At 41.1% G+C, this 24,336-nt stretch overlaps 1 protein-coding gene and 2 long non-coding RNA genes across 5 annotated transcripts in view; all 3 read right to left on the bottom strand.

Annotated features, from left to right (window-relative positions):
* Fas3 (fasciclin 3) overlaps nucleotides 1-24,336 on the bottom strand; it is a 344,259-nt gene that overhangs the window by 149,421 nt on the left and 170,502 nt on the right. The window lies entirely within an intron of this gene.
* The window catches only part of LOC138184646 (uncharacterized), a 138,471-nt gene that overhangs the window by 85,910 nt on the left and 28,225 nt on the right, over nucleotides 1-24,336 (bottom strand). Inside the window, exon 2 of the long non-coding RNA XR_011174366.1 lies at nucleotides 119-293. This is a non-coding gene — a long non-coding RNA (uncharacterized LOC138184646). The remainder of the gene's footprint in view (nucleotides 1-118; nucleotides 294-24,336) is intronic.
* On the bottom strand, nucleotides 13,828-14,515 carry LOC138185035 (uncharacterized). Its single transcript, XR_011174501.1, has 2 exons — nucleotides 14,316-14,515; nucleotides 13,828-14,231 (listed from the first exon to the last, which is right to left on the bottom strand). It is a non-coding gene; the product is annotated as an uncharacterized LOC138185035 (long non-coding RNA).

Below are 24,336 nucleotides of genomic sequence, written 5' to 3'. Positions count from 1 at the left end.
AGACATTCTCAACAATCTCTTTCTTCCAAATTAAAACAAATCACGGGTCCAATAACCAACCCACGGCTTCCCATCCCTCGGGGCTTTCATCGAATGACAAATGATCTCATCAACTTACGCGCGTCTCTCAAATCCGTGGACCGAGACATCAAAGAAGATTCGCCAGCAACAGTAAACGAGATTACGGAAGGGAAGCGAAAGGGAAGTCGCGAGTTGAACGCCTGCAGTCACGTTCTTCACGAACGACGACGTTTCTTTTTTACTCCGTTTCCTCTTTCGTGCCGAAAGCTTACCTGAAACAGAAAGGAGAAGGAAATATTAATGACGCTCGTAAAAGTTAGCGACAGCGCGGCGTGTCTCGCCACTTGACCTTATAAATCTCTTTGCACCCGCGGGGAAAGCACGATGCCGAGATCAACATCGACGATCCTCGACAACGACGACGAGACGCGACTCAAGGTAAACGGTGTATCGCGTACGGCTATCGCGTCGACGTAACGAATGCATTGTTCTTAATTGCACGTCGTCGAGCTTTACGGAGTGATATTCATCCTTGGCGTCGCGTAACTGCGAATTCGTTCCGGCCGGATGCTAATCGGCACTGTGGCTCGCTTGCGTTTTATGCTTGTCGTATAAACTAAACGACTTCGAGGTTTCTGTCGGTGAATATTAAGGAAAAGATGCTCGGTAATAGAGGGTAATAAGGCGAAGAACAAATTGTACAATGTGAGCTGCGAGGAGGAAGGTTTCTTGACTCACAGAGAGGGCAAAAGTGTGTGGATGATCTAGTGCAAGATACCATTTTCTTTAGACGACAATTAGTATTTCCATAGTTGAGTATCAGATTTAGAAACGATGAAATTTGCCTTTGATTATTTTAACGCGTCATTTAAATAGACTAAGTTAATTTTTTTAATTTCGAAACGTCTTTATCTACGAAGGCATATATCGTACGATGTGGCTTTCCGAAACACGCAACTTCTGTATATAATAATTGTTTGTGTAACGCATAGTCTGGAAGTTATCGCGTATGTTTAAGTTAAGCTACAACATCCTGCACGATATATAGGGCCAGATCGATATAAATTCGATTCTAGGATCGCTTGCAAGAACAATCGATACGTTATAAACGTTGGAGCCAACTAAATTGGTCTTACCAAATGTTAACTAGTGCATACCACAAGGTACCGAAGTGAAACTAACTCCACGAGGCCTTAACTGCAGACTTGAAGTTCCAACGCTCAAATTTTGTTACCTACAATTCGCAATTTCTTCGAAAACCGATATAAGCTTAGCATTGAGAATATTAAGTATTATTCAAAAACCAAGTTTCGAATATTATTCAAAAACGTGTGAAGAGAATTTTAAAGACCCTTTCTTCGAAGGTCGAAAATTGTCAAATCAGCCAAAGCATCGAATTCGAGTATCAACGATGAGAATGGAGGAAATAGAGCGGTGAATCGAGATAGGGAATGGACCACTTGACGCCCGACTTCCGGTTACCGTAGGAAAGGGCTAGAAAATCGGAAATCGGACGTCCGGCTGGTCCTCGAGAATTAGAGCTCGTCCAAGGAAGGAAGTCTCGGTGAGGACGTGGTCTTGCAATGCAAATCGTCGGACAGAGAGGTTGCACCGCGAAATTGCGGACACCCCTCGGCGATTCCTTCCTCTCGTCTGTCCGAGAATTGCAAATTCGTGCACGAACCAATCGAACGTTAACCCCGGAACCCGGCTCGTGGTTGCTTTCAGACGCAATTATCGATGTTCTCGGTGAAAGTAAATTCTTAATGTCTTCTAGAGGGATGGGCATTGTTCGGTTGCACGTGTTTCTGATAAAAATTTAAATTTTCTGCAAACGAAACGGACATGAGAATTATATATGAAACTACAAATTTGAATATTGGCTTTGGTAGCTTGTACAATAATTCTATAGAAAATATTTAATTCATTTGCAAACGATTCATCGGTCATTGACTATTAAAGACTATTAAGGTGTACTATTAAAGTCTAATTGGAGCTGGACTTTTTAATAGACGATGGTACGATATTCCTCGCGAATATTTTAAAACAACATATTCGATGAGACCAACGAACTATCGACCTGAAGAAGTCTCGAGGAAATTGCCTCAAATATTGAAGAAGGTACGTGGAGGAACGTTCGAAGTGGATAAGAATTATAAGGAAGACCATTCTCGCTAGCGAAGAGTATCATCTAGCAATTTGACCAGAAAAACATAGAGCTAGTCGTTCCTCTTCGCTATCTTCTGCCTCGGCTCGTTATTAACGCGGTGCACCTTCGTTTTTTCGTAACTCGAAAGCACTTCAACTCGTTCCACCTTTTCCACCCTTTCGAGAACCGAGTGGCGAACATCTGCAACCCTCAAAAAGAGATGGAGGGTTGCCGAGTATTAGCGTGCGTACCACTTTGTGTCTGTTGCCGTTTCCGTTCTTTTGCTTGCTCGTCCTGACGAGGAAAGCCTCGAACGAGTTTCAAGCTACGAGGGGTTTCAACTATTTTCGCTTTCTCTTCTTGTATTTTGATTATAGCCCCGGGCGTTGGTGAATCAAGAGGACTTCGAACGATCGTAATTTCAAGGAAAGGATACAAATAAGAACCGACGCGTCGCTTTGTGCACGAGTACTCGTAGCAGGTGATGCTCTTTGTTTCATTATTAAGAGGTTAATCTTCGTGTCCAATGGTTCTTTCATTAGTTTCCAATTTTTAAGCGACGCGTATATTTATTTTGATTAAGATCTTGATTTTGATCGGTGCGTTAATTCTGATTAATGTCGGAAGACATTAATAGAGATTGATAAATATCTATACCCATATTTCAAAAAGGAGAACAATAATCTCGGTCTGAATCTTCTAAACGGAGTAGCCGGAAATAATTTTCATTCCTTCGTTACAACAAAATTTCTCTTACGTCCTATCCTGGTACCAAATTACGTACCAACTTCCTCGTACATCGCAATTTTCCCTAAATAAGCAATCGAGTTGATCGAACTCGTGCCATTTGACGAGCTCCACCGCAATTTTGCATCGTCGACGTCTAATCGAACGATTTATTTTGCGTGGTAGCACGCGTTCCTACGTGAACTCGATTCCACTTCGATTCACCGTCCAGAAGAGATCACGATGTTTGGCAAAGTTTGTTGGCGGATCGCGATACGTCGTCGAACAGGTCGCGGATGGGACGCGGCAGAGGGCGATAAAGGCCGGCCCGAACGAAATTACACGAGACCATAAATCTCTGGATATAATGCAGCGAAATAATAATGACAATGGAAACTTTCGACAATAAGCGGCACGAGGGACAATCGTATTGAAAGCAGCGAGGGCGGCTTTCACAATGGCGGTCCGTCTTACGTGGAACTCGGCGAATAATTATTGGCCCGAGACTAACAGCCCGTGAATTTTGCCAAGCGTGTTTCCCACGGACAAAAGTTTTGCGATAGCGTTGTTTAGTGTCTTATTTCGTGGTTGAACGCGCCCTGTTTAAGGGATCGCCATTCACACCCGAAACTTTCGCACTGCCTCTTAACGAATTGCCATTCGAGTCGACAGCTGCTGACGTTATTAGACCTGATAATGAGGCTACTTTCGTCGAGGACGTTTGTGTGTGAAGTAGTTTCCAGGTTCTTTGGATTTCCTATTGCGCTTGCTCCTTTTCGTAGAACGCGGAAACACTAGCGGACATACATTATGTCTTAAAACGGAACACCAAGGGGTTGAAGTTGTAACATCGTTAAAGAGAATTATTACCTTGTGCGGTTAGCTAATTTTCATAAATTCCTGTGAAAATATGTCCACTGAAAATCCATTTGCAATTTTCACCTTATTCGCTATATTTATTTACCATTTATATCGTTCATATATTTTAGTTCACGTTAATATAATTGAAAACGAGAGAGCTTGGTCGAGCAATAGAAATGGAAAATTTAAAGGTACTCGAGACAACGCAACGTGTGGTTCGTTCGTGAAAAATAACAAGCATCGAAAGCATCAGATCCAGCAACCATAAGACTCAATCGAGAGCTGTGTCTTGAGTTTGTGTATGGATTTCCCAGTCGGTGTACTAGGGTCGTTAATTCACGCGGCGCGGAAGAGCGAACGCGTGGCCTCGTTTACGTTTAATTACAATTAAATTAAAACCAGCCGCCGCCTAATCTTTGCTCGTGCGAGCAACGTGCCGCCAGACACATTTAATGATACTCTTTTGTTGCGTCTGGGCACAATGAAAATTGTTCGAAGCACCGGCTTGTACTTCGTTAGAGATTGAAAGTAATATTTCGTGAAATAATGGCCAGCCTGTTAGAGGCCGTCGACTCCTTCTAGGATCCAATTATTATTATCTTTCCCCGGTTCTCTTCCTTTTCTATCATCGTCTGACTCTCCTGCTTCATCTTTTACACCTTATCTTACTCCCTTCCTTTCTTCCTCTCACTTTTTTCTCCATCTTTTTTCTTCCATCGTTCGTTCAGCCGTCGGTCACGACGACTGCAATTCAATAGAGGTATTATCTATGCGGGACGGCGGAAAAATATCAATCCTCTTGTTTGTCCGTAACACCGGTCCAGAATCGAACAATGCGGCTCGAAGGCCGATTCAATGCAGATTCAGACGAATTGCATCCGGCCGAGTCGCAGCCGATCGAAGCGACTCTGGATGCTTTCCACCCACGAGGAACCGAGGAATATTTCCTTCGACAGCTTTATTGGCGACCGACGAGTTTCATGGGAATACCGACTGCTCAGCTGCACCGGGGTAACTTCCAAGAACGAATCCATTTTTTTCCTTTCACAGCGATCTTTCGGGGAACACGAATCGATCGGCGAGAGCGCGCCTTTGCTAAATTATCATGCAGACGTCAAAAGTTGTACGATCAGGTACGATCGAAGTTTCCTCTGGACGAAGCAATTCTTGAAAATGTCGAGCGTAACGTAACGACGGAATATTCTTTATCGGATCGATCATTAAGAGTACGCAATGCTACTTTCAACTTCATTCCGGTGCACACCTATCTCGTCAAATTAAATCGGAATCGACGCGCGTTTAAAGCTTGCGTAGGCAAATCCATTAAAAATATAGGCGAAAATTGACATCGCTATATCGCATCCGCTAATAAAACAAAACACAACAGGGAAATTGTTCCTGGCCAAAATTGATCCTGGTGAAAAAAAGGGGAATATTTTTTCATGGGCCGGCTAGGATTTATTTACCTCGATGAGAATCGCAATATTTCTCTACCAATACAATTCGCTGCTAGCAGGAGAAAAAAAACATCAAATTGATTTGGCATCAAGCGTTTTCGATATTGAATCCGCTCGATTATAATTATCGAATAAACGAATAGTTTAGCCGGGATCGCGAGAAGAGTCCTCGATACGCGTGATACGATGATCGTGAAATTTGCCTGTCGTTCATGGCAGCGAATTGTTCGAAAATCGGCCGAAACAACGGTACCAGCGTTGCCTGCTAGACATTAGACTGCGAACACCACTTAGCGGTTATTATTCCTAGTAATCTCGGTGATTAAAATAAATTTAGTGCCGGGCATTAATTACACCGTATGGGCGTCGCGGTTATTTCCATTGAAGGGCGCTTTACGTGCAGCGTGTTGGTAGTAGGCGCAGCTCATATGCACAAATTCGCCTATAAATTTTCCAAGTAGCGGCCCCGTTTACCCTGCAACTACGTTAAGCTACGTTCACACCTAACGTCTCTTCCGCTTGACGAATTGTACCGACTATTCGTACAATAGAATTCCATTTATCTCAGCATATTCATATGGACAAAGCAGTTTGAATAATTTCCACCGTTCCTATATACGATGGTAGTATTCGCAATACTTCCGTTTAAATAATCGAAATTCATGTTTGAACAACCGAATTTATAAATGAATTGGACAGTGCTTCGACATATTGATCGTTGGACGAATTTGTGACTTTAGTCGTAGCTGTACTGTTGTATTCGTATTGTATTTATCGTGATTATATTTGAATTTAGACTGTGCACGGATTATAAAACAATGCAACTTTATAAATATCTTATTATAAAGAAGGTATAAAAAAAAGAATCGGAACCTAGAAAATGAGAACTAAGAAATAATACACGATGGAAGCAGAGACGATTGGGAATAAAGACGAAAGCTGGGAACTTAGAGAGGAGACAAAGCCCCGAAGCGCACGGCACGAGCTGAAGCTTGAAATAAACGACACTTCAACGTCTGGTATTACAGCGAAACAGCGAAACAGCGTCGACTTAAAATGTCACTAACGCAGGTTCAAAATGCCTGAAAGCGATGAACACGAGCAGCCAACTCAGAACCAATGTAGACATCAAACGCCGTGGATCTCAAAGCAAACTACGCGATTGTATTTTCAAAATTTGTTTCACCGGAAGGGTTACAAACAGAGGCAAGTGACTTTCTAAACAAGCAATTCTCATATTAAACTATAAACGAAATACGTATTTTCATCCATACAGAAACCATCATGTAGGCAAATTTGCGGCCAAAAAACATTTGCTTCAACGATATTTAAAAATACGAAAGGTCGATATCTAAAAAATAAAATAAAAAGCGTTTTCGCTACGAACTTGTATTCTCGCGAGACGCGTTCATCTTTTGCGCAATTTTATTGCATGGACCAGCGTAAACTCTTGCCGATATTTGTCTCTTAGTATCAAGAGAAAACAGTGGCACAATAAATGTCAGCTCGTAAAACGGCAGCCTGGATTCCTTCGGACCTAAATTAAGGACGGTTCCCTATTTTCTATGCACTTTGAGATTCTTGCGTTACTCGACCTTCCAGTATGCATGGTAAAAATTAGGATTGTCATTATTATTACTGTTGTTGTTGTTACTTTCTACTATTATTCCGTATTATTGTTCCTATATCTCGGCAAAAAAGTAAAAATCTTATCTACAGATCATTCGTCTCTCACGAACGCCCGAATTTTGATATCATTTTTATCAGCTCCAACATTTAAGTACCTTCGATAGTAAGACAGTTTCATTAAAACATTATTGCAACTGATCGATCGGATTGAGAAATTTCCTTCTGTAAATCAGCCATATCGTTTCTCGTATAGTTTACGGACTATTTCCTCTGAAAATCGAACACATCATCCTGTCGACTCGAGCGGCGTTTCTCTTTGGTGGAACCGCAAACAAACTGCAGCAAATTTTTGAACGTGCAGTCGATGTTTAAATTTGTCTGCTCTCTGAAACCATGTGAAGTTCTGAATAAATATCGGCAGTTGTTACTTTATCTCATGACATGTTACTCGAGAATTCGTTTGGGATTCACTTTCTCCCGAATCAACAAGTGTATCAAGTCAGATCGTGAGGATCAAGCTGCTGAGCTAATTTTACACGCTTTCTTATCGCGGTAGGACGTTTTCCTGCGACGCGTAAAAGATGTGGTAGCCGCGATTCGCAGCACGCGATCGTAAAATTCAGATCGTTTAGGGTCGCCTCGAAATGATTTTTTTCCCCTCGCCCTTCGACTCGGTTTCACGAGCTACGAGGAAGCCTGTCGGCGACGTGAAACTTTTCCCTCGGATATGAATTCCGAGAGGATCGGTGTCGAGCTGTCGCGTATCGCTCGCCGTTTTCCAACTTCACGCCAATATGGCCAACTGCCGACAGTCATTTTGCGCTTATTTGCACACTCCGCCGCGATGTTACCTCGCCTCCGCCTCCCGCGTACCTGGTCGTTCGTGTGCTCGCTCGCTTTGGAAAATGTGCGCCAAGAAAAGACGGCTGCTAGAGTTTCATCCGATTCTTACTCGCGAAATTTACCTGTGAAAAATTCGCGAAATCGTTTCCCGGGAAGAGAAAAGGGAAGGAGAGAGGAAAGTTTCGCATCGAAATACATTTTCGAACGTATACCGAGCAATCATATCTTTGTGAATGGACCATTCGAAAATAATATCTGCGATTATGTGTTCATTCAAGTTGAATCTTCGCCATTCTGTTGACAACTGATCCAGATATGTTTGAAACAAGATCAAAGTACTTTAAATAGATAAACAGTGAAATTACGTTTTTACTACTCTGTAAGCTAACTCTGTAAATGAGATCTTGTGTCTTTCAATTAATTCTGTCATAGTATTCGGTGAACTTTTCCACGGTACTCGAATTTCATTTTCGTACTACTCGTAAATTATTCTACAGAATAAACAAACTCATGAATGATTAACATGAAACTCCATGAAATCCACGTCTTTTCACTACTATTTAAATGACGAAAGTACGTCTATGATATTATAGTTCTTAAAACCGGAGGCAAACTTCTAATGGGATTTCTAATGAGCTGAACTAGCAGCAAAATTGAAGGACCTGCCCTCGAAGGACTTGAAGCACCAAATAAATGAGGTTCGAAGGAAGCGAGGGAGTTTTCAATATTTCCTGTGGTCACGGTAGAAAGCGGCTTGGTAGGAAACACGGAGGAGAACGCTCGTCGAATGATAAGCTAGCAAGCGACGAGGGAATAAACGATAGTAACACACAACGGGCTAGGTACTAAAAGAATATGAACCCAGCAGCTTATAAGACGGCGAACTTGTATACAGGGTGAACAGCCGTTAAGAAGGTAAAAAAGGAGAAGAAAAGAAAAAGAATGAAAAAAGAAGAGGTGGAGGAGACCGAGCTTGGTAGCTTCTACGGGAAACGAAGCAGCCGCACAAAGAAGCAGGCGGGGCAAACAAGGAGAAGGAAGACGGTGTACTGGTGCACCCTGTAAAATTGAAAATACAAGTCGGAGGGGAGTTTCATTAACAGCAGCAGAGGGTGTCGCGTTGTACGTTGTCAGAACTTGCCAACTTTTAAATTACGTTTCGGCGGAAAACTGGCGCTAAAACTGCGTAGACCGATGATAGATCACCATCCTTCTTCCCTGTTTTATTCTCTGCTTTATTTCCTTCTTCGATATCCTTGTTCGCTTCGCTTTTCTTGTCCTTCGAATATTCTATTTTTATAGAATCTTTTCTGAAGATTTTATTCTTCTTAAGTAGCACGTATAATACATCGTTTGGGTCTTTTTCTTTTTCAACATCCGTTGAACGCGAGCTTTCCTCCTCTGCAATACTTCTACCCTTACTCTACCATACTTTTTCCCTTGGCTCTCCTGTTTCAAGAACTAATATCCTTTTAATAGAAGGATAATACTTCCTTCTATCTTTTCTTCCAGTATTTTACATGTGTACGTACCATGCTTTTCTAAGATTTCCCGTCTTTTATCTCTTTCTTCGATCTCTTTCGCCGTCGAATTATCCTCTTATCGATCGCTTATGGTATAGAGGATTGTGTACGATTCCATAGACAATTCTGTAGGTTGCGATTAAGGGATGATTCGCCATGAGTATTTGGCGAGATTCGTTAATAGCGTAACAAGCTGACACTCTTGTGAAGTTTCACGAACGGTTAAATCGCGGTTACTCTTTACGCCCAAGTTTTAAAGGGATAATTAACAGCTTGTTGACCTAAGGACCGGGTAGCCTAAGTTCTGCTCGGAAGCTGCGCGTAGTAGCTGTTTACGTTGTATTCTGGATGGTTTAACTGATTTTCTACGCCAGTCGTTATATGTATATTCCTGTAAGATATTTCAGAAATCAACGAATTCGATATTAAACAGGAATGCAGCATAATCAACACTGTGAAAATTAAACTTCATTACCAACTTCGTTACCGTTGTGCAGCAGAATTTGTTAATCCTAGTAACTTGCGTCTCGTGAATTCTACAATCGTACTAAAAATATTATTAGCTGAATTTTGCAAGATAGTTCTATCGAATATGTTTGTTATTGATCTGATTACTTTCTCATTCCTGGTGTCTTCCAATATTGTTGAGAACTTCATGTTTCGTTTCATAATGTGATACTTCAACATTTTCAATAGACGTCCCATTGCCTTCTGCTGTGCGATCAATTCCTGAAGAGGGTCTTACATAATGCACCCTCTATAAGAAGAAATAGGAAACCGGAAACTAGAAACGAGATGTTTCTTACTTTCATTACATCGTTGTCGAAACCATTCTTCTATTCTACAATGTGGTGTTTCAGTATCTTCGACGGACGTTTCATTGTCTTCAGGCGTAAACTCAATTCCCGAAAAGGATGCCACATATTACGAGACGCTCTGTACAAAAAGAAATAAGAAACCGAAAGAAAAAGCGAGATTTCTCTTACTTTCGTTAAATCACGACGATCGATCCAATAAGAAAATACCAATACGACCACACGAAATGTATAATTCCCACGAAAGAAGAGTGGAAGAACGTTTCGTCTACAAATTTTCCACCATTATTCCTCCATCTCCGTTCGCGATACGGGAGTGGTGCCATTACGCAGGGCTCATAAGCGGGTCACGCGACCATTTCGTCTGCTTATGAAACTTCATAACGTGAGAGCGTTTCGTCGAACAACTGGACACTTTACGCGTCTCTCTTACTCCGTTACTCGCTTAACCCTCGCGAGCATAAACTTTTTATCGATGCTGCAAAGCAGCCTGCTTGATATAGGGAGCATCGCAACGTCGGGAAATTTCATTATCAGTACATGCATTTAATGGTGTACAGGAGCAAACTCGGTTCCGGTCGAGACAGGCGTCGATAAATTAATTATCTAACGAGAATGAGCCCCTCGTCGACAGAACGTTGGTTGCCAAACAAAAGAAGAAGAAAAAAAGAAAAGGAAAGGAAGCAAGAAATAACCCACTTTGTCGTGCCGTTACGCAATATCGCAAGAAATTGGATTACCCCGTTGCCACGAAGGGCGTGATACTTTCTTGGAATAAACGGTGAGAAAGAAGGCAGATTTTCCGGCGGTTTCCTCGAGAACAGTATCGCTGATGCTTCTTATAGACCCTAATAAGACGAGTGTAATAAACGGTTGCCATGTCAGGCATATGTACATTACAACGGAAAATATCTTGCATTTTGATAGAACCACAAAATGTTACAGAACATCTTTAGGACTAGTACAATTTTTGTTACTCATCGTCGACCCGAACGAAACAATTTGGCTAAAAAGCGTCGAGTCATAGTCGGATGCGTGTTCTGAAACTTGCTTTATAATCTGAGCAACGTACTTACCCTATCGTTCGACTATATTAGTTCTTGAGTACTTACACGTAAATAAATAACACATTTCAGCCAGTAAGACAATTAGGCCGAAGATACGATTGAGTAGAAAGAACGGTACTACGTAACCATGCTACGTAAATAAGTAGTACAGCTCGATCAGAATTCAGGCAACGATACAATGCGATAGGAACAATGGACGTTCGATTCGATAGAAATGGAATAAAAGCCAGGTTCGATAATGAATAGGAATAAAACTCGGACAGAACATTCATCGAGGACCAGCTCTCGATCGATAATCCAACTTGAGACGAGAATATACATGAGGAAAGAGGACGTGGTTCAATCAAAGTTATCACACACATGTCTAACCACCTGTTTCTAACAGGAAACAAGATTCAATGAGAAACACGGTTCCGTTTTCAGGCACGACTATGTTGAGGATAGTGGTGTTGAGATCGGAAGCTCAAGTCGATGAAAGGCATGCAGTTCGATGAAAGAAACAGTCCGATCAAACAGAGAGTCCGTGATTCGAGCGGGGAATCTTCTGGGTCAGAGACATGATTTAATCAAGACCGCAACTCGATTATATCCATTTGAAATACTGAATCGACTCGATCGAGCCAACGTGACGCGACGTAGAGTCAGTTGTCCGTCGAACAATAGACTGGAGGAAGGTGCCGGTCGATTACCGGCATGTGAAAAATGACGACGAGTTAACCCTGTTGTCGGTGGTCGTCGACCCTATCGAGAAGAAAGATAGAAGCTTGAAAAGATCGGGGAACGTCGTCGTGGCAATTCGTCACGCACGGCGTGATGAGAAAGCGCGGAACACGCCCACGAAACAAGGATTACGAGCACTTGGCTACGCTTCTTTGTTAATGGTTTCATGGTTCAATCGGTGGATCGCGATCGTCCGTAGTAAGAGCGTGGTAACAGCTTTCGTGGCTGTCAACGAGGAGCATTGGAGATGCACGCGATTAAATGTTATTAAAGATGGCAATCTGGAGGCAAGGTGATCGTGGTCGGTCATCCTTGAAACAGGATGTTCAGGATGAAAGAAGGTAATGAACGAGTGAAAGGCGACGCACGGAGAAATGGAAATGTTGCTGGCAGAAACTGTATATCGTATAGAAATCATTTCCGTTTTTCGACAAACAGTCCTCGCAGTATGCAAATAAGTTTACAGACAGCCGTTCTACCCGCTCATAGAAATGAATTTCGAAATTTACCTCGAGATGAAAGTTTCCTCTTCCTCTTTAGTCCCTACTTTACGCTTCCCCTCCGTCTTCCTCTCATTCTCTGCACACGGCATACAGACACACTTTGCACTCTCTCGTCGAGCTCAACTTTCCTCTCGAATAAGCCAGAGAGTCCCCCCTGCGGGACAAAATGCATAACTCGCTTATGTTGGTAACGCGAGTTTCCCCCGAGTGGTCATAAAATTGCATATTCATATTATACGTAACTGCCGCTTTTAGCGTGGTAATAAAATGGCGCGAATAAGACATTCCAAATAAGGCACGTAACTAATAAACCGAGTAACAACATTCTGCGGCTGATGTCACAGACGGAATTCCGTTGAATTACAAAAATGAATGGCCAAGAGTCGACGTCTGTACTGAATTTGTAGCGAATTAATGTCCAATGGATAATCAAGGTTCGAGAGGAGATAAGTGAAGATGTATTTTCCATGCCAAAATAAGCTCTTCGTCTTTAGAAGATCTATTTCTCTTTATAATATAATCATAAACGAACTATAGCCTATATAAGCCTACTTAAATTTTATCTGTTTCTTCAATTTTACATTCGTTTAAAAACAGAAGAGAATCATAAAGTATATACGTGGAAGCGTTTGTTATCGGTAAATGGAAAACTCTGGATAACCGTGATCTAAGTTGATCATGGATAATCGATCGAGATCTGTATTTTATTCTAACTGCACGTAACACCTTAGACTAATTGTAAGGCTTGTCTTTCCATAGAGAAACGAATATCTTGGTAGGAATTTCGGTGAAAAGTGACAGTGCGCTGTGATTCGTTCTTAAATTCATTCTGTGATATTCTTTCATCCGTATCCTAATATATCTATGTAAATATTACAATGCTTATCACGCATATATACAATATATGCCAATAGTCAGGATTATCGCATATGTCACATCGATCATTCGCATACTTGTCAGCGTGATAAATGATTAATTATTGATTGTTAATTATTATTATAAATTGTTAGGTAGATGATACATTTGCACTGTACAGTGAATGTGTGTGTAAGCGTCAGAGGGCGTTCAGGTCTCAGTTGAGACAAAAGACGATTGGAAGCTGTTAGAAGAATCTAGAGGAGTCGCTTGACAACAAATGTGCGTGCAAGAAAGTTATCGAGGTCTTCAGAGTGTAATATATATGTATAGCTATTGTGTGTGAATAAATTAAGCTATTTGTATTTCCGAACCCTCTCTATACCTTAACATAAATGATAATAATTAATTCATTGATTTATTTAGTCTGGAATTTTCGTTTTGAGGTTTAGCGTTTTAGTTTATTTTTTAATTGAAATGCAGTTCTTGTCGATAACGTTTGTGTCTTTCTAATGGTATTCGGGAATTTTTTTTTTGCTGCAGGAAAGATAGGAAAAAGGATTTTTAAAAAATTGCAGCAACATTTTTTTATTAGTAATTATTACTGATTACATATTATTCATTTATAAAATCGTTTCTCGTTAAGCATCTTTTTTCCTCACAAGTAACTGGAGAAAGAATAGATCATTTATGGCCGCTTGTGGTAACGTGTATACACCTAATCAACATTCTCTGTAAGATAATAAAATTAAATACAGGAAACGGATGATAGAGAACAAACGAGCACACCGTTTGGCCTTGATAACATAAAATTGCGGAATAGTCAAGATAAAAGTATCTCTTTTAAAACAAAAATAAAGATAAAATGTGGTATTATGAAAAGACACGTAGATGTTCATAGTTGCACTGTCACTACAATTGTAAATGTAATTATAAATCACGATAGCCGTTTGTACTTTTCTTATTAACGAAACATATACGGCAAATAGTGCAAATATCATCGTGGCCAATAATGCACTGAAATCCCAAACGTGATCAAATCCTTTGCCAGTCTTCAACAATCTGCGCCAAAAAAAATATAATCTTTTGCATTTTCCACTTTTTAATAGTCGTTCAAATTATTATGTGTCTATAATCACTTCTCACATAAAGCGAAGCTTTATACATCAAAAGTGGTATTTCCTTCGTTGTCTTCGTTATGATTCGTTCCACAGCAGCAACAACATATTTTCTTTCTGCATTTTATGATGAAGTAAACACATTTTGCGATCAGAAGTATAATTCCGGCGAATATCTTACTAGAAACTTTTGTGATGTTAGATTCAGCTGGAGGATTTGTAATAGTAATTTGTCTTGAGTTTATCCTTTCCATGATATTAGCTTCATTTTGGAAATGATATCGTTTTATTTGATCCTGACGAATTTTGTCTAATAAATTCCATGATGAAGCATACGACGCAAAAATGATGCAAATAACAACACTGACCAAATATACGTGATGCATGTTGGGTACTTGAATGCAAACTGATCAGACTAACAGGCGACTGTAAGCTATTATCGCTGTAATAGGCATGTGTTGAGCGTCGATAACTCTTATGGCTGTATATGTGGCATGTGGTCAAGTGTGCGGCAAGAAGATGGAAATGTTACGCCATGCGGCTTGCCATAGTCCATATTCTTAACCGTCGATCGTGGCACTACAATGTCGCAGACGGATCGTCGCGTCTGCCCGGCAAATAAACATTGCAGTGGCAAGCGCATGGTTCATTAAGCAGGGCGACTTCCAGAAACGTCGACTCGTGGCCGTTATTTTACCTCGCGTAAAAGAGCGTGTGGCGTGATCCGAACGTAGTGGGGTCGTCTTCCAGAAAAGACGAAAAAGATCAGAACTTTTCGAGAAGTCGAACCGTCAACACATATACGTCGCGCATTACTCATCAACCAAAACGCAATTATATTTTTGTAGTTAATAAGTTGTTGAATTAAACAGTAATTTATTTGTGTTAATCTGTGCAATTTTATTGAACTACCCTTGTCATCATAATAGAAATAAGGGGATCGATCAGTTCGTGGCGTCGATTATTTAATCGTAACGGCAACTTACAACTCTCGTTGACGTGCTATCTCGCGATCGCGTCTCTCCGCGAATGGTCGAAACAGGAAGTCTGCGTTAATTTGATATCGGCACTCGATACAAAAAAGAAGAAGGATGTCAATGCTGTTACCAAATAGAAAGTTAGAAAATAATTTGTTAATAAAACAGTAAACGCAGAGTCGCATGGCAAGAACGAACAGACGTAGTGTCGCTGATCAAAAAATTATTCAAACGTTAATTGTTAAAACGTTGGGTCCTCGAACATTGAGGAGCATCGCCTGAGATTCTCTATACTTTTTCTTTCTTTCTCTTAAGAAAACCAATAAATAAATTCAACGTTGTCAAATTTTGAAGCGACTACGTTGCTGATTGTTCGATATCAACGGCATCAATACGTACAACTCAGCAGTTTCACTCAACTAATGATCTTCCCTATTTTTGACTATGGAAGTCGCTATCAGTTAGAAGATAACCAGAAATCAATAGAATAGCCAGTTTTTTAATCATCGATCGTTTGAACGTTCATTCTTTCCACTGAACATGTAGATAATGTCCATGTCACGACAGAAACGTGAATTCGTCGAGCTGTAATCAGACCCATTGTCTTTTGACGGTGTTCAATGATAGTTAAAACGTGACAATGCTCGTTGAAACGGGACAATTAGTAACCAGGACTACGTCAGCTCCACTTGCGTATCAATTACATTGTGTGCCGATTACGACAGACGTTTACCGGGAGCGTCAGCCCGTAGCCCGTAAATTAATATTTTGTAAATTAATACATTTCAACGAGAATCGTAATGATATTTGACGCGATCGTATACAAAACGCGAACAGCTCGCGATACAACTTCAACACGAACTGATTAATTCCTCCACCGTTTAATGACTCTTTTAATGGCTGTTGCAAACATAATACAGCATTTCGCGATTCAAGTAATTTCACAGATTGATTATTACATTTTACAATTGTTACTATCGCCCCTTGTTTACCATCGTCGTTTACATTTACCCCCGTCTTTATACAATAGTTTTACGACCCTTTTATCGCTTCGTTGCTGTGCAGTCGTTTTCCAACCACGTCTTTCTGAAATCTTCGCCACGAACGTTACGGGCTTAGAAATTCCGAGAACGAAATTCCACACTAGGAATAAAAAATAAGAATTCGTAACAGTGACTATACAACAACCATATAAGAATATATAGTTCAACTAGACTTGCAAATCTCTTAACACAAGTGAGATTTGTGACATATATATATTTGTATTATGACATATTATTAATGAAATTAATAATAATAATTGTAAATGTTAAATGAAGGTAAACTCTGTTTCTAAGAAAGCGTATCACGCGACAGTAGCGAGCATAGAATACAAATTGGTTTCGATAAATATTCAGCGTGGTTTTTAATGACAATTACGCATCGATCGACAGCATCATCTTCGAGGATACTTGTAACAACAGCAGCCACGCCTAGCGACTTTCAAGACGAGAAAGGAACGAAGGGAACAAGTTGAAAGTTGGCCAGTCGGAGAAAGGAACTAATTATTCAATGCCAATGCCAGAGTATTCAGTGAGTCGTGAAAAGCTGGAAATCCGCGGCGAACTTTCATCAACCTCGATGACGAACAGACGGTCCATCGAATCCCGTTCGATTGTCTTCTCGGGTCGAAGCGATTGCTTATCGAAACGTAACAATGCTTATTGAGACAGCATAATTACAGAGTTGACTGACGCGCTCGCACGGTTCGATGTTTACGTGACGTGCGTGGCAACGTGTGTCAGACGGGCCACGATGTAACACAACCCCCTGTTTCGCGAACAATCGACGAGGATAGGGGTAAGAATCAGGCGCGACGCTCCATGTGAATATCTATTGCAGGCCCTTTCATGTTGTGCGGTCGTATGGCAAGAAACGACCCCGTTGTTACTTCCTCTGCTGTCTTTTCTACGTTACATCGGAGTAATTGACGCGGAAAATCAGGCCAAGGGGAGATAACAATCGCCACGAGGAAAGTCGGGGGAAACGGTCGAATTAAACAAAATTGAGGTGTAGGGGGATATTTGGTAAATTGGGTTCATTGGTTTCATTCGTTCGCTCATTCGTTTTCGGAGATTCGTTTCGCATTATTGGAGATGTAATGGCGACGAAAGAACACTTTTCGCAGGAAATCTTCGTAAAGAGAATTTGCAATCGTTACAGGATTCAATTGTTTTCGGTTTGTGTTTTACAAGTTTTATATTTCGTAAATTTTGCAACGAAACACAAACTGAAAATAATTGAATCTTGTAACGGATTGTAAATCTTGTAAAGGATTTTGCTGCTCGTTTGGTGAGTGGTGTAATAGAGATTTTAGAGTGTAATAAAGATTGTGATCTTTTCGTAGTTAAACGATACGAAATACATCGAAAACATTGAGTAATTGCACTGTAGCGAGTAATCCTTTGCGAAATATTTAAAGGATTAGTGGATGCACGAAGTTCATCAGAGTAGCTTGACTGAGTTCCATTGATAAAGAATTCATGAAAAATGATCGAGAGTAGCAAGTTTGTTGGAAAGAAACTAACTTTTTACGAGTAAACGCTCACCGAGAAACTTCAACGCTTTCCGCCATCTAATTGATTTTACCATTAATTACATGGATCAAATGGAAGAATCTAAAAAGTCAATTAAAAGCCCACATTTGTTTTTAATGAACAGAGTAATTATAGTCCGTTAATTAACGTAGCAGCCGACAAACTTTCTTAAAATCGTCTCGTTTTATGGCGGTCGAGCGTCTTTAAAACGGATAACTAGAAATCGATCAAAAAGGTAAACGGTATCGTTGACTAGAGTTTCAGAAAACTGCAAGTTCCTCGTTTCCGAAGTTTTCACGGTTCGACGGACAGAGACGAGAATGAAGGAGCTTCCTTCTCGCGGCGTCGATAGCGAATAAGCAACACGGAAATCGAGGGTATCGTTGAGCTTCGATGCAAACACTCGCAGCCTTTCACCCACTCGACGGAATAAACAGCACGGCGGAAGTAACTTATTCATGCAAATTTATCACGATGCCCTCTTTTCCCTTCAAAGAAACCGATGTTGTTCTTGCTTGTGTCAGCGATTGATTCCTCACGAAATCTTGACATTTTGCATATGATCCCGGGTTACGTGATCCCTTTATTTCGCGAACGAAACATCCGACAAACGAATATTCGTCCATAACTCGATAATTCCTTATTTCCCCTTCCTCTCTCTTTCTCTTCGAACCACGTGGAAAAGATTTATGCGTCAAAGGATTCAAGAGGAACTATATTTCATACGCGGCTATGTAATGAAATTTTGTAGAGGCGCATCGTGGCTTCCCAAACGGGACAGAAAGTAACTCGCTCACGGGTTCATGTATTAGGCGCGAAACGCGTGCAAGCCACACGCCGCGCCGGTGAAACTTTTCGTCCTTTGACGCGCACTGATTGATCGATACGGGCAATTTGAAGCTCACGCAGCCATCTGATAAAACAGCAGATTTATTGTGGCGGAACCGCGAACAGTTAGTTACCGTGCAGTTAGTTCACGACAAAGGGAGGCCCGGTGCCGAAACTCTGCCTTTGGTGCAGCTTTTAATACTAATGGCCAACTATGTGGCAACCACCTTCACCCTCCAACTCCCCGAATGGCAAAGCATGTTTCTCACTCTTGCCAACACGCATACCGTTCCGCTGCACTCCACGTGATTGTCGAACCTCCCTGTAGATTCAATTTAATCTTACGACCGGATTAAGCCGCGAGGTTAAATTGCGCTCGTTGCCAGCAATGGAGCCGCAGAAACCTTCATATCCGCTCGCCACGCTCCCTTTCGCATAAGGAATCTAATAATAATTAGATTGTTGCATGTAGAAACGAGATACGGTGTCTCATCAAGCCGTCGGCGATTCGTACAACGATTCGCCATTCGTTCAGGATTGTCTTTCGTGGCTGGACGAAGGTGAGTTTATAGAGGAGCCAAGGAGTGGATTCGGGCTAGGTTTGATGAGTTTGTGAAAAATGGCGAACGGTGGATGGAAAAGTTCCGAGAATTAGGGTTTCGATATCGGGGCGTGTTACGTGATTGATGGGAAAAATTAGGCACGAAGTTTAAAGATGTTTCACTTTTTAATAAATTTATAATAAAATATTCTGTTGTCGAAGAATAAGGTTTTAAAAGATTAAGAACGTATAGTGATCGTTAAGAAGAGATAAAAGAGAGGTAAAAATGTTTCAACGATATCGAACTTAAAATTATATATTTAATAAGGGAAAGAGTATAATTTTGTATTTGTTTGTTGCAGGGTAAAGTAAGGAGGCATTTTAAAATTCGGGAATATATAAATATCCCGTGATAATATATTTAACTAAATTTCTTTATACGAAGACATCAAATGATGGCAAATTTTCCAACAGGATAGAAAGCCCGAGGAGCTAAACGCTAAAATTTTGTTTGCGCGAGCGCGAGAGCATCTTTTTTTCCCACCCCTTATCTCTTATTTTCTAGTCGACGGTACCGCGTTACCTTTCCCTTCACCGAAGCTTTCAGCATGAAAGAGTATCAACACTATCACGGTGACACGTTAATCTTCGAAGTGCCACACTTTTGAAGGAATACCTCCGTGAAACTTTTCGAAGCGCCTTTGAAACTCCCTGTCTTTTACAAAATGCTTTGAGCCACGCGCATCACCCCTTTTCAACGATGCAACCCGCTTGATTCAGTTTTTGACCCAGAAAAATATTTCACCAGATACATCATTGTCCTCCGCTGTGCTCATTGGCTTCGTAAAATCTTTTTTTCTCTGCCATTCCATCTTACGAATTTTCTTTGAAAAAGATTTCAAAACGGCAACCGACCGTAAATTGTTTCACTACTGAAGTTTCGCTATAATTTTATACAATGTGTCATTTGCAAACGCAGCTTCGGTCACATTACGTTAAATAGCTAGGATTTTTTCTAACTAAAAACAATCGAATACGTATAAAATTTGGATCGACGATAATGACAAGGCAATTGCGAGTAAACGTTCGCTCGCATTTCGTATCACACTCGGTCAACGTTCTCAGGCAATTTCCAGAACGATCTCGTTCTATCCGGCTGATCCGGTACATTTCACGATGTAAGACAGAGAATCGAGAGGCATCAGGATGATGGTGAAGGCTTTTAAAATCTCGCCAGTTAAGTTTACGAGCGTACGGAAGCGACAATCGCATCCTGGCGAGGCGTCGATATCCTTGAATACTCGTAAAACGTTAAGTAGATATTAAGCAGTCAGTAAGTCGACGAATGATCACAGATTAAGGACCTCATTAAGCTTTTCAAACAGCCACGTTTACAAGCAATCACGTTCCACTGTAAAATCCACACCTTTGTGAAACGACTTTTATATTGACGCGCAGGACACGCGCTGCTTCGGCTCCGGTCCAATCTACCAATCACGAGTTTTACAATCATCTAAGAAATTTATAAGAAAATGCTACTTTCACGCTTGTCGAATTTACAGTGTACATAGTAAATTGTAAGATATAACGTACAAACAAGCCATATGGATACTTAGAGCGACAAAATGCTCTCATTTCCAATGAAACGATCTCAAGGTCTATTAAAAGACCTATCTACTTGAAGATAATTCAATGTAAAAATATACCTTCGCATTACTAATTTAAACTTACAGTTGAAACTCTCTTAACGAAGTAATCCAATGAACTTCGATCATTCTCGATTCCTGTCGCAAAGCCACGATTTCTCGAATCTACTCGACCAGAGAAAGCCATTGAGTGCACCTTACCTTTGCCTGGTGTAATTAAACCGTAAGGACGAGCAATCCTAAATGACCAAGCATTAAGAGCAGCGCTGCTGGCATATTCCAAGCGTTGCTCGTCACAACACGAAACAGAAATCCTTTACCCACGAGACTCTCCGTAATACCTTCTACGAGAACATTTATAAAGCCAAGCTGCCTCGCTAGCTTCCGTTTGAACATTTTTCCATTTGTCATTCGCCGCAAGCTTCGCAAATCGGCCATGAAACGGAATTAACTTTGATTTGTTCATCGTCCCGGTATTTTCGACAGAATATTCCATCGATCGACTTTTATTCTCGTCATCCATGCCAACGCTCCTCGATTCAGAGCACTTTTCCTTTCTATCGCTTCTGTTCCATTTCTCCGACCCGTTTTTCTCATCCCCGTCGTCCCGGTTGTCGACTGTTCCTCACTTTTCTTTTTTTCATTCTCATGGCTCATTTGTTATTCTGCCAGTTTGTGTTGTTCGCGTGCTTTCAGTCGATTCCTCTCCTCTACCCTCTTTTTTTTTCAGCGCGAGCTACGTTCACAGCCTTCTACTCCTTCCTCGAGCCTTTCACCCCTTTTACCCCTTTTCACGGAGCCCTTTTCTTCTTTCTCGTAGGCAGGCTTACCATAGACAACTTCTCCGAGACGGTGATCGATATTGCGAGCGGAACCGCTCAAGGCGAGCTTGCGAGTCTTGTGTCAGCACGCGACTGCAAAACGCGAGTTTCTTCTCGCCTCCTCCGAGATCGACGACACGTGGAGTTTCTACGAGATTTGCTCTGAGGAGGCTTTGTCGCGAATCCGAAAGATTTCTCGCATACGCCAAGCCAATCGCTCGAACCCACGATGTAGCGTACATATTCCCGAAATTAATCGTAACGTTGCGAACGTTTAGTCGTTTATGGGAAATTGGAAGATGCAAAGACGTACGCGATACGTAAATGAAGTAAAATGCACATTATAGTATTTGATAGGCGAAACGAACAAAGATTCGGATACATGAAAATGTATCTTATTGTCGGATCTTATAATATCGCTGTTAATTGGCTTGTATCGGTAACAAGTGCAGAGTAGAATAGCAAATTACTTTATAATGGAAAATCTAATCCAAGATAAGATGGAAGACGTATCAAACGAGGAAGAAGAAGAAGAATTCCTGCTATGTAAATTGGCGCGGAATTCGACTTCGGTATAATTCGAAGGTAGTTTATTTCACGGTGACATTGTTAGAAGCTAACGCGTGAAAACGAAGCTCGGTTCTCCCCCGGCGCCATAATTCCACGGGAAACAGATATTTCAGCTCCAGAGCTTGGATTAACGTCGTTGTTGCTTAATAAATTTCGTGCCGTTCCCGTCGCTCGACAAACAAATCGCCATCCCTAACTTCAAGGTACCTGTAGCGTCCACTTCATACCCGGCGGCCCCGCGAGAACGCGATTACATTTCAATACTTAACAAGGCGGCGGAAATTCACAGCGAAACCCGCGATTACATCGTGCGGAACTTGCTAAGCGGAAACAAGCCAGTCGTAACAAATTATTTCGCACTTCGTAAATATTTTTCTGGCGAATGAAATACACGCGAACCCGCCAGAACCAACGTGAAAACTCTTTGAACATCGTTGTTCACGGTAGTACCGCGATTATCGTAAAAAATCTGTCGCACGATTTCACGAGAAACAATCGAGAGTGCGCGTTGAAACGGCGTTTACAAGCGAAGCGTGGCCCGATAATGCGCGGCTAGACGCCGCGATAAAATAATCCCATAAATTCACATTACGTCCGACCGGCGTGGCAACTTGAAAAATCGTGCTGTATCCTTGAAAGGTTTTTCATCTTCCATCCACCGAGAGTCCGCAGAGGGTTCACATATTGCGCTATGATAAAATCTTTTTGGCCTGAGTTATTTCACGCGATCTTCCGCATTTCGTCGCCTTTTAATCTTCGTTCCACGTTGATTTCTCATTTCGGTTTATCGCCGGTTGTATCATTTTTATCTGTAGAAAAATTCGAACATGAAAATTGTTTGCTTTTTTCTTCTTAATTCGTATACTATGTTCGTATAAATTACAACATCTATATTTTAGGTATCGTGATGGACAAATTCGCTGTTTAATTTAAGCGTTTTAACAAGAGATTTATTAGTCGAAACGAGCCCTTGATATTCTGTTAGGAGAGGAAACAGATGTAACCAAGTGGGGATGAAATTGAAACATAAATCGATGTTTCGCGAGGACGATGATAATCAACGCGCTCCAAGCGCTTCTTTCTTTTCAATTTTGCACCGAGTGCACTTCAGCTGTAGGACTCTTTCCGAACCGTTAAGAGGAACTACGAGTGTTCTCGGTTTCAGCAATCCGCTTCATTTCCTATCTAATTTCCGGTCCTTCCATGAGGATTATATCTTTGAAGTGTAACGAGTGTCTCTGTTAAGCCCATCCAGTGTTTCCAGATATTAAGTAAAATTACTCTTTGACGCTCGACAAACGGATATCGCGTGAACGAGACACAACTAATTGCTCGCGACATGTAATTCTCGCTTAAAAATGAGACGACTATGCTCTCGTGACGAGCAAGAGCCGAAGCTTCTCTCACACGGTTCGAATCAGCAATCCTACCGTGTGATTCGATAACGTTGCAATTACATTTTGATGAATTTTCGCCGTTAGTGTCATGTGAAAATGCAAGAATAAATTAAATGAAATTTTTATTACATTTACGATTAAATTAATTTCTTCGATTAATCGCGAATTACGAAATTGTTTAACGAGACTTTAAAATTCCACGAGACTCTTAATTCTCAGTTCTCAGCTCATTTTCCTCAAGGTTTCCGCAGAACTCAGTGTCTCTTGAAAATTCGTCAAGTCAATTTAGTCTTGAGACGTTCGTCCTATTTTGCGCCGTAGCAAGGAACTACGAACGCAAGGAAATCCCACGACCGTGAAAAAGACTCCGACAAAACCAACCGGGAAGTCCAAGAGGTTCAAAAAAGCTAATCCCACGAACAAACGTAATCACACTGTCGCTTCAACAAATGCACAGCTAGATTTCCCTTCCATTTCCTTCGTTTCCGTGTATTAAGAAGGAAAAAATCCCACGTAAAAGCATTCCTGTTTCAATCGCACAATGCTGAGAATATTAATTGTTGGACTTCAAGAATCTACTTATGTAGCTACATTGAGTACCTGTTGTATTACGCGCATTTCGATCTTCAGATGTTTCATCTGTGTCAGTACGGCAGTTCGTCGATGGCAACAATCGAAGGAAAATGGAAAAGG

Source organism: Bombus flavifrons, chromosome 11 (assembly GCF_040668555.2).
Source record: "Bombus flavifrons isolate JBK064 chromosome 11, iyBomFlav1_principal, whole genome shotgun sequence".
Classification (NCBI taxonomy): Eukaryota; Metazoa; Arthropoda; class Insecta; order Hymenoptera; family Apidae; genus Bombus; species Bombus flavifrons.
Note: the sequence above shows the minus strand (reverse complement) of the source record. Positions and strands in the feature narration are given on the sequence as shown.